Genomic DNA, 7,826 nt, shown 5'->3' with positions numbered 1-7,826 from the left:
TCCACACTGACTTAGATATGAGCTCTTGGGGAGAGGAAGATGTTGACATCATGTGACCGGGGGTGGAAAGTAGCCAGGATTAAACATAATTTTGTCAGTGTGTCCCCAGAGCTGGTGCATCTTTGATGGTGTTTGCCACAATCCTGAGAGCAGCTGGGAGGGAGACCCCAGCAGCGGACGAGCTCAGGCTCCCCAGCACCCACCCTCCCTGCACTCATAAGTCCGAGCATTTGTCCAGGACCTGGAGACAGAAAGCACCTCCACTCATGTGCTGTTCCGTGCTGGCAGGGGAGTCCCCCTGGAGCCAGCGAGCCATGAAAGGAATCGGGCTTGAGGGACCCAGGCCCTGTCTCTGTGCTGACTGCTCATCAACACCCCTATCTCCATCTGTCAGACAGAGCCTGCCCACCTCTCCCCAGCCTGCCCACCTCTCCCCAGCCAGCCAGCCTCTCCCCCACCTGCCCGCCTCTCCCCAGCCTGCCCGCCTCTCCCCAGACTGCCCGCTTCTCCCCCACCTGCCCGCTTCTGCCCAGCCTGCCCGCCTCTGCCCAGCCAGCCAGCCTCTCCTCCACCTGCCTGCCTCTCCCCAGCCTGCCCATCTGTGCCCAGACCTCAAGATAAACCTCTTCACCCACCTTCACCACTACCACCAGGTTTAGAAGCCAGTACTCTCTGTTTACTAAATCTATTCTTCCTGCACAGAAATACAGTGGGAACTCCACAGCTGACCACCTCCCTAAACTGACTGCCTCCCAGAGTTGCTCTAATGTTCACAGGCCAGACGTGCACCACATGTAGGTATCAGGACCATAGCCTAGCTGCTTAAGCTGACCATCTCCGTGTGATGGCCAGTTTGTCACAGTCCCTCGGGTGGTCACCTCACAGAGGGTTACTGTCTCTCTCCTTTCAGCACCAAGGACAGAAACACTCTGCTCCTTAGGTGCCTGGGTGCAGGACACACGGTCCCTAAGAGCCATACTGTGTTTAAGGGAAATGTCTTCAGCTGGTAAAAAGGGACTTGTAAATGATTATTGTCTGATCTTTCCTGCCAAACTGCTCCTGCACTATTTCCAGGCTGTGAAATGAAAGCCATTAACACTAGCAGTTGTTCTAGAAAATCCCTAATTTCCCTAGAGTTTCCCCAAAGCACCTGCCACAGTGAACTGTGATTTTTAGTTGATTTCTCTGTCTGCCCCTCCAGACAGGAAGCTCCCGGAAGACCCAGATTTCATCCTCTACCTGTGTATTTCCAATACACGGTACCGGTCACATAAAGGCTGTGTGAATGGTTGCTTAAATAAATGATAGCCGGAGCCTGATAACAAGTCTGAATAAATTAAGTCTAGAGGCTGCACGAGGCTTCAAAACCAACATCAGGGCGAAGTCCACTGCCGCTCCTCAGTCCTCTGGGTCTTGCCTACTCTGAGCCTTCCTGTTCCATTCATGCAGGTTATCATCCTGAAGCAAAAGAAAAATCATGAAACAATTCTCTTTTTTTTTTTTTTTGAGACAAAGTCCCACTATGTCGCCCTTGGTAGAGTGCCGTTGCATCACAGCTCACAGCAACCTCAAACTCTTGGGCTTAAGCAATTCTCTTGCCTCAGCCTCCCAAGTAGCTGGGACTACAGGCGCCTGCCACATGCCCAGCTATTTTTTGTTGCAGTTGTCATTGTTGTTTAGCAGGCCCAGGCTGGGTTTGAACCCACCAGCCCCAGAATATGTGGCTGACACCCTAACCACTGTGATACAGGCACCGAGCCATAAATCAATTGTTTTTATACATCTGAAACTATGATCTAAAACCTTAGCGTGGCTGGGAAGATGGGGGAAAGGGAAGCTCTGTGGGCCAGAGCTGGACGGGGATGAGCTCACTGAAGGTGATGAACTCCCAAAGTCAAAAGGGACCAGAGGCAGAGACCGAGGAAGAGAGGGAGAGGGAGAGATTGCCAGTGAAAAACGCCAAAAGAGCCGCAGCAGGCACTGAGGTCAGAGTGCAGAGTGAGGATGTGGACTCCCCCCACCCCCCGGAGTTCCTCCAGCCAGAGGAAAGCCGTCAGCTCTGAACATGAGGTGCGGAGGACAGTAAAGTCACACTCCCCCTGTGTACACTACATATCAGGATAGCTTAGGGGAAACCCAGAATAAATATCTTAATGTAATTTTTCCAGAAGACAATTTCACAAACACCCCCTGGTACAAACACAGATAATTTATCATCAAAGCACTTAGTCATTTCTGCCATTACTGACTGCCTCCAGACAAGATTTAACAGCAGTTCGAATTTAATGCGACTTAAGACATTTTAAGAAATGTTCACTTAGTTTTACAACACAAAAATGCTCTGCTCCAAATTGATGCACTTTTCCATGAAAAACCGGTGCTGAAGTATTAAATGATTTTCAAACTCTGATGCACATTGCTGCACAGCACAGCAACCTGAGAAGGAAGCGCCACTCATTTCTGGAAGTTCACAGCCTCTCATACACATGCTTATTTTTCAACTCTTTGTGAAATGAATATAAAGTGTGATAATTTAGTCAGATGAGAATGTTGGTTTATTAAGAGTCCCCATGGAAAGAGAACTATTTGTTGCATGGGCATCTCTGACGGGTCACTTGAGTGGCCGTGATGTGATATGCCGTGGTGATGTCAACTTCAGCAACAACCAGTCACAGATGATTAGAGAGGACAATCTGAGCAAAATGTTCTAGTGCTAGCAAAACATATTTGAAATAAGAATGCCTTAAAGGACTTAAACATTAACTTTCTCTCATGTGAAAGAAGGCTCCAGCAAGGACGTCCACAGCTGGACTGGCAACCCGAAGCTCTGACGGGCTCCGCGTCCTTCCGTCTCTCTGCACGTTCTCCTCGGGTCGTGGTCTCCACCCTCACAGCCACCTGCTTGCCCAAAATGGCTGCTGGGCTCTAACAACCTGTCCATAGCAAAGGCAGAAAGCCAGATGAGACAGAGAAAGAAAGAAGTCCCAAGCCGTCCGTTCATCTTTTAAGGAGATTTCCCAAAAGCAATGTGCAGGGTAGACTTCAGTTGGCACTTTCCTGACCAGAATGAAAAGGAGGTGTGCTTTTTGAGGGAAGAAAAATTATACCGTATATCTGAGTATCCCCCATTATTTGGATGAGCAAAATAAAGCTTAACGTGACCAGCTGGCTCGCCTGAAACAATTGGTCACAGTAGATCCCAGTTAGTCTCCTCAGCACCCTTTCCTTGCTTGTTCTGTCCTCCTAAAAGAACTTTGATTTTCTTCAGGTTCACCCCCCACACAGAGCCCAAATGTTGATGGAACTGCCCATACATCTGTACCCAGAGACAGTTTCCCTGAAGGGCCATCCCATCTCCCGGCTGTGACAGACGCCAGACTAAGCACGCGGAGTTACCGGTGTCATTAGATGCAAGAGTTTCACATGGCTTCTGAAAAGACCTCCCTTGAACTTCTGGGAAGGTGTCTCCTGAAGTGATGCTTTTTTTTTTTATCAAATGTTTTTTAATTTCATAGACAACAATATGATATATATTGTATAAGAAGCACACAATAGTTTTGCAGTACAATTTCAAAGTGTATAAAAATTGGAATACATAAGTTAAACACTGATGTACTGTTAGCAATTTTGAACTTTGGATAAACTGTATACAAAATTTACAATTCAAATATGAGCCAATCTGAAAACTTCACTTCCCATAATACAAACTGATACTTTGCAATGCAAAAACTTTCTATATAAACATTTAAAATAATCATTAAAAACTCAACATTAGAATTTATAAAGATTAGCTATAAAAATATATTGGCAGTCACTTTTCTTATAAAGGTACCATGCACTACATTACAAAATAGTCTCTAACATAAAATTGCCTTAATAATGATACTATTTTAGAATCTGATAAACCTTATATTAAATTGTTTATAAAATCCTCTTGGAAAAACTTTGGTATGTATCTTCAGAAAGTTCTTAAAAAATATTTCAAGGACCTGTAAACATTCCATTCTGTTAAAACATAACAGGTTAAGTGTTAGATATTCAACTGCATACAGAATATAGAATCAACAAAATGTATAGAGTTGTAGAAAATCACCATTATCAGAATAAGCAAAAAACAAACTATTTAAGAGTATCAAACTTTTAAACAGTTCTCTTCCATTCTGATAAAAAAAAAGTTACAAAATCACCAAATTTCCATTCATGTATCTTAGATGTCTTTTAGGACAAACCTCAATAATACTTAAACTCAGCCTCCAAAAACTCTCTCCAGTCCAACAAACTTTTAAAAACCCATTTAAAAGACCTGGCAATAGAACCAGCACACACAATCAGAACACATAATTAATATATTTAGTAATGTGTTAGGTTTCCTTTTACCTTTTAATTTAGAATTTATTGGCAGAAATAAAATACATGCACAACTGAAAAGGTCAATTTCAGAAAAACATTAAGAAATGCAAACGATAGGGTAAACTGATTTATTTTTAAAAATCCAATTTACCAAATTTCATCTTCATCTGCCATTTTTGGACTGACGACTATTGTTACTTAGAAAATTCAAATTTCTGCAAGTTCATTTCTTGTGAAGCGATGCTTTATCTCCCTCTGACCTCATTAGTAGAGGTGAGGGTCTAATTCTGTGTTTTTCAACCTTTTTATCTCACACGTAAACTTACGGTTAAACTTCCTCAGCACACTTAAATTATGTTGATCAAATAAAAGTAAAAAAAGAATATACCTACTGTGCTTTGAACTTCTTTCAAAAATAATTTATTTAATCATCTTTAAAATTTTTCACAGCACACCTAAGATCCTCTGTGCAGCACAATGGCTGAAAGTCACTGGTCTAAGTCTAGGCGTCCCTCTATACCGGCATGAAACCCCCATTTGGGCGGGAGAGCAGAACCCAGGAAACGGCGTGGATGCCAGGTGAATGTTCTTATTCTTTAAGATGGTTTGAGTTTCGTGGTTCTTTTTGTCAGTTTGTCAAACACATCTGGGGTTTTTTTTGGCGGGTGGGGGAGAGATGCCTTTTCCTGGTCTGATCAGTGTGCCAGCTTCAGGGAGACCTTCCCTCTCTGTCCTGGCCCCCACTCTCCCTGTCCCCAGGAGGGCAGCATGTCCAGGCAGGGTGGCAGGCAGAGCCAGGCTGGGATGCAAAAGGGGCTCAGATGATGTAGGAACATGAGGTTCTAGGCCATCCAGATAAAACGTCCCTTAAAGCAGGGTCAGGAGGACAGGCTTCCCCAGGCTCCTGGACATTGCCCTCAGCTTCCTTCAAGCTCCGCTCCAGGTAGGATTTTTTTCTGTTCTAGTTCTTTAATTTTTTCTCCTGTTATTCTCTGTTTTTCTAACAGCTGATTGTGACTTACCTCCTGGGGTTAAAGAGTAAACATTCTTTCTGCACCTTCACACACTTCAGTTCCATCCACCATAGTCGTGATCTCCATACCCGTGAGAGCTGCGCTCTCCCATTCTGTGCAGCTGTCCAGTCTGTGTCTCTGCAAGCTTCGCCTTCCTGTGCTGTGTTGCGTGTCAATGACTTTCACTTGAGGCCTTGTCCAACTCCAGATCCACCCAGCCACCATCTTGATGCGCCCTACGCACCTTGACACACCTAGCTTGATGCTGGTCACCGTGTGCTTGCCTGAAACCCTGCTCCCCTTTCTGCAGTGAAAGCCATGCTCTTACCATCTTAGGGCCATTCAGTGCTTTGAAACTAACATGCAAAATAGCATGTAAATGATAGGAAGTTCTTACCCAAATTTAGGCTAGTCCTTGGGGTACTTTCGCATTTAGCTATTCGCCACTGTGACTACAACAAAGTTGCCCCTTTTTTTTGCTGTCACAAAAAGCCATGTTTCCTTTCTTCACCAAGGCCTGGTGTCACAGCAAGGGTCACAGCTGCCTTCTCTCCCTCAACAGTCTCGTCAGCTTTGCTGCTTGACACGGGGCAGGCATCTCTCAGCTGCCCGGCTTATGTCCGAACGTGTTCTCACCATGTCTGACCTCCAGCTCCTGCAACATGCCAGTTATTTGCTTAAATCGTTACTTTCTGGCATGCATTTATGGCAGCAGTGTAATCAGATGAAATCGATGCTTCCACACTTGGGAGGCATTTCCATGACAAATACTATATTGCCGTGAGTGAGCATGCCGTGACCAAAGTCCACCAAAGGGCTAACACCTGCAGACAGCTGTGTTTCACAGCTGAGTGCAAGCAGTCTTTTCTGCTGGCCTTGTCTGTTGATACCAATGCTTATCATTGTCGAACACTTTAAAGCTTTTTTGTTGTGCTAAGCATCTTTGTGATTGAAAGTTAAATAAAAAAACAGGTCATTAGACAATACAAGCACATGTGTCAGCAAAGGCACAGATGCTCCTGAGAGTCACCAGTGACCCTGATCAGTGGACGTCTGCTGTGACAGAACATGCTTAAACAGGTAACAGTGCCTATGATGGGAGTTATTCATTTATGTCAAGATTGAAGAAAGCATTTGAGAAAATATTTATTTATAGGGGAAAAACATTAGCAAATTTGCTCAAAATAGACCTGTTTGCATTTCAATTATCAATATAATTTTCTAGAGTCATAACTGCCTGTATAAAACAATGTACTTCAATCTCAGAAGTAATAATAAATCATATATAGTTAGAGTTTGCTCTCTGATATCTATTCTTATTCAGTAGTTCTAAACAGTGACTGTTTTTATAAAGGTAGAGTGTATTAAGCTAAAAGTAGCAGCATTGAGTAATAAATGTTTATACATTTGCCACAAGCTATTCTCAGTTTCACAACTGTAGTCTAATTTTGTTCTTTATTCAAAACACATGCTGCCTATTACATATAAGGGTAGAAACACAAAATGTTAAAACCTGATGGAACTCAGCAATTTTCTACCGTAACTCCTTGATGTCACAGAAAAAGTTGAAGCCAGGGAGGTTAAGTGATTTGCCCAAGGTTGTGAAAATACTTCAGACACTTCAGCATACACTCATCCTGACACTTAGCCTGTCATCTTTCTAGTGAGCCACACACTGTCGAGTAATCATCACTGCTTATCAATGTCTGGAGTCGCCCTTAACCATAAACTCACTCATGTGCATGGTAATTCCGCCCTTTAACAGAATACAAAGTCGACTCAGAATCCCAGTCGGAGGGAGGTCTCTGTAGTATTTCCGGGTTCAGAAACAAAATTCTCAAGTTCAATCTTTAAAAACGTCTAAGGATAAAAGTTTGTACCATGAATACAGATTTCAAAGAATTAAAATAGAACAACATACATTTAGCACTAAAGCCGAGTAGGGTGCAACGTGAATGTTCCTCAGCCTACGTCTTTCGGAGTCTTAGTTGTTATCATTACCAGTGCTGACACTGAGCTTTTAATTTATGGATGCACTGGCTAGTAGAAACTTCTCTCATATAAAGATCAAAATTGATTTTCAAAATTTCTAAGGACTGTTAAATTTTCTTGAATTTTTAAAATGAAGGGTAGCAACATTTCTAAAAAGATGCCTTATCAGTTTTTCAAAAGGTAAAAACTAGAATTATAAATTGATCTATTGATAACTAAATGGAGGGCTACTTATTTGTACTTTATATCGAAATCATTCTGGCAATAGAAATCAGTTTTAGAACATAGAGCAAGCATGTTAAGACACTTAAAGAGGTTCAGAAATCACGGCCAGCTTTAAATATCTTAATGCCATCTCCAAGTCATCTTTTCCTGGTTAAGCATACAAGGTATGATGGAGCACACCTCTCATCCCAGTCACTTGGGAGGCTGAAGCAGGAGGTTGCTTGAACCCAGGACTTTGAGGCTGCA

The sequence above is a fragment of the Nycticebus coucang genome, chromosome 8 (assembly GCF_027406575.1).
Source record: "Nycticebus coucang isolate mNycCou1 chromosome 8, mNycCou1.pri, whole genome shotgun sequence".
Lineage (NCBI taxonomy): Eukaryota > Metazoa > Chordata > Mammalia > Primates > Lorisidae > Nycticebus > Nycticebus coucang.
This window is presented reverse-complemented; position numbering follows the sequence as displayed.